This window comes from Rosa rugosa, chromosome 4, assembly GCF_958449725.1.
Source record: "Rosa rugosa chromosome 4, drRosRugo1.1, whole genome shotgun sequence".
Taxonomy (NCBI): Eukaryota; Viridiplantae; Streptophyta; class Magnoliopsida; order Rosales; family Rosaceae; genus Rosa; species Rosa rugosa.
In genome coordinates this window covers 8,764,506-8,768,211 of record NC_084823.1, presented here as the reverse complement: position 1 = coordinate 8,768,211, position 3,706 = coordinate 8,764,506, and the positions used below count along the sequence as shown (strand labels likewise).

The following is a 3,706-nucleotide window of genomic DNA, read 5'->3' as shown; positions in this document are numbered from 1 at the left end:
ATTTGATAATGAACTGTACAAGTTTTAGTTTTCTGCAGAAAGTTGCAGAACTTGAGTAATTTGACCATCAGTTTTTAGTTTTCTGCTCAATTTGTTGTGTATGTATGGGAGTTTTGGTTAGCCACTTTTGAGTTTCAAAGTGGAAGGAGGCAATCACTCTGTTGTGTAATTTGGTTAGCCACTTTTCTGCTCAATTTGTTGTGTAATTTGACCATCAGTAGCTTAACAAGGAGACAATCACTTAAAACTGGAATTTTTGTTCTTCAAACCTGCTTCTTTGGTACACCAATTGACAAAGCTACTTACTTTACTTAAAGAAGCTTGAGAACTTTGAATAACATGGCTGGTCATTCACCAAGTTAAGATAAAAAATGAAATTCTCATATACTCTGCAGAAATTCTTCATACATAGAAACTTTTCATATTAATTCACTCCAAATTGGAGTCCTGCACAACCTTTTCATACATAGAAACTACAAGATGATGTTATTAATAGACTCCTCACTCCATAACTTACAACCTTTGCTTCATCTCATTAAGTAATGCATAAACCTTGTTTACATTTTGCTCCCGACAGTACCCATCAATTGAATAGTTATATGTCTGGGTATTAGGTTCAATTCCCATAGCATTCATCTCATTCAAAAGAGATTCTGCCTTCTCCATCTTACCTATTTTACAGATCCCTGCAAAAATCACATTATATGTGACACCACACAACTTAACTCCTCGAGCGACCATCTCTTCTTTGATCCTGAGGGCCTTATCCACGTTATTTTCTTTCAAGAATCCATCAATCAAAGCAATGTACAAGGCGTGGTCAGGATTCAAACCTATATCATACATCTCGTTCAATCTCCTGTCTCACTAACAGCTCTCGGTATCACACCTCAAGTCCTGCCGATTGTTCCCAGCACCCAGGTACTGCCCTCTCGCGCTCCCTCTCTAACTGTGCAGTTTCTGGTTGGTTTTTTCAGTTGGTCTGCCACTCTGCATATGCTGAGATTCCCTCTGAACTGGTTTCGTCCATGTCTCCTCTTGCTCCCAGCATTTGGATTCTCCTCCTTGATAAGTAGTCTCAGAACCCTTGTTCACATCAAGCAATAAACTAATTAGTTTTATACTAATTAATCATCAGTAAATAAGTAATTGGTGGCCTCTGAAGATAACCTTTTTTTTTTTTTTGAAAAGAGAAGATAACCATTTTATTCAATATATTTGAGAATTTTACTCGTATATTTTCAGATAAAACCCTACTTGCTCCATCTCTTTCAGAAAGTTTAACTGCAGAATGAATAACAGTAAGCATATTATAGGCGACATGACATATCTACCTTGGGCCTATTTGCTTCAGCTGCTTTCTTGGCCTCATATTCTCTCTTCGCCTCTATACCTTCTTCCGAGCAGTGAACTCCTCAGCTTTCTCACCAGTCACCACAGCGGAGCATCTTTAGCATCACTCAAAAGGCTTGGACACAATATCCACAGCCTCATGACCAGCATACCCTGCTGCTCCTGCAACTACTCTTGCAGCTGCTTTGGTTCCCTCCACTGGTGCCTCAGTTCCGTCGTGCGCTGCAGTCCAAACTGATGGTCAAATTACTCAAGTTCTGCAACTTTCTGCAGAAAACTAAAACTTGTACAGTTCATTATCAAATAGGTAATGCTTAAACTATAAAAGCACATAGTTAAATAACAGTTCCACAAACAAGCATCTTTGTTCCACAAACTGATGAACAGAAAAAACAGTTCCACAAACTGATGAAACTCCCAAACTGCAGAAGAAGACAGCAAGCTGTACAAAGCCTAATATCTACACGATTCTGTGATATGCTTCACCACAGATGGCAAAAAGAAGAAGAAATTGAACTCTGAGGTCAAATCATTCATCACCACGGTGTGAGTCTTCCCCATCATCTGGAAAATCTTGAGAGTTAAGTGAGGAGTCGAGAGATCGGACTCGGCTTCAGTTCACGACTAGATGATGAGGGGAAGGAGGAAATTGGGCGAAGAGAGAGAGGGAGATGCGAGGAGTCCAGGGGTAGAGATCTTGTTCGATTCAACACTGACGTTAAAGACCTATTTGGAGATCGTTAGTCAAGTTCAGGCTTTCTGTGTTGTAAGCATTATAGCCCTTAGATTGAACCAGTAACACGTGGCGAGCTGAGAGTGTTATCCAAGCAGATCCTAGCAAAATGAATTCTAGCAGAGAAGCCGAATCCGATTATATAATGCTTTCTTTAGCAATTAGGTTGACTATTATCAAATGACTTGAATATCAGTGCTCGAGGAACCCAATGTTTTTACTAGAAAAAACTGTAAACTGAGATTAAGTCGATAATTGATTGTGTGACAGATTGATAGTAAACTAATTCATCAAATTCTTCATAAATTGTTGACGATGTGAGTTCACTTAGGGTCAATTTTTAGCCTTAGTCATGTAAATAGTGTTTTCTTACATGATTGAAGACCAAAAGTTAGTTTTTAAGTGCATAACATTATATGTAGAAATTGATGAAATAGTTAAGGATAGGCTATAATCGATCATATTGGAGAGTGTAAAGGCACATTGGATCAAATTAGAAGTTCGGTGGAACAAACAATTTTAACTGTAAAGTTCAAGCAGGTAAAATGAATTTTAGCTCGAAAAAAATAACTTTGAGTAACAAATATACATATTCTTAAGATATCAACAATTATGCCTTCCTTATTAAAGTGTTTTCCTCGTAATATTATATTCTTTACTAGAAAAAATAATAATTATGCCTTCCTTATATTATTTTTTTAGGGAGGCCAATACACTGCAATCAATTTCTAAATCTTCAATTGAGAATCAATGATTACCCCATTTAAGGCAGACTAGACATTTGCGGAAGAAATATAGGGAGGATTAAACATATCAAGACAAAGAGTACCAGACAGTTTAATTAGCTGCTATAGCTCTCTGGCCTCTAACCTTCAAACCAACCCCAAAGCATGTTGATTTTCTTTCATCACCATAAATCAACATGGAACACCAAGAGCCTCTGAAAGATTCACTCTCGAAGGCTACCCTAGACACAGCAATGTGCGGTAGGGCAAGCATTGGACCACCCTGAGCACTCCTGGCACAGAATCTATTTTGGAAACAACACCAGCGAGTACTACGAATGGCTGGAACCCGGATGGATAGTGGAGGTTAGGAAAGGCACATGCCTGGAGGAAAGATGAACCAAAGTAAGATGTATATAAGATTAAGATTTTAGCTATTTTCTAGTTTTTTTTTTTCTTGTAAATAAGATGTATATAACTATGTTCAAATAAGATATGTACTATACCTCTCTCTTTAACCTGGTAAATCATTGATTCGATAATTGATTTAGCTACAATAATAAACCTTCTCGATTGTATAATCTTCATCTTCATCTTGACATCCAGCGGTTTCAAAAACATCGACTATCATCATTCTTGTTGTGAAAATAAAACTTAACCAAGTAATTAGCTAGAGAGTGAGAAATGAATACTTGAGTGCATAACCCAGTCATCTTGAGCCTCTTTTTATAGACCAGTGGATAGTTCTAGATTGATAGTTTTGAAAGCAAAAACAATGGATTATGCCGCGGTTTTGAAAAACAGTGGGAGCTCACGTGGTTTTAGAAACAATAAATTGTTTTCACACATGAATTTTGGTCTTAATCAATTAATTCCTTAAAATAAAATTTAAAAA

General features: G+C 37.2%; 1 long non-coding RNA gene across 2 annotated transcripts; it reads right to left on the bottom strand.

Annotated features, from left to right (window-relative positions):
- Nucleotides 1–359: 359 nt before the first annotated feature.
- On the bottom strand, nucleotides 360–3,491 carry LOC133745798 (uncharacterized). Of its 2 annotated transcripts, XR_009863790.1 has the most exons (4): nucleotides 3,318–3,491; nucleotides 1,335–3,195; nucleotides 834–1,086; nucleotides 360–754 (listed from the first exon to the last, which is right to left on the bottom strand). It is a non-coding gene; the product is annotated as an uncharacterized LOC133745798 (long non-coding RNA). The 2 variants fall into 2 exon arrangements; XR_009863789.1 differs by having other exon boundaries at nucleotides 360–1,086.
- Nucleotides 3,492–3,706: the final 215 nt, after the last annotated feature.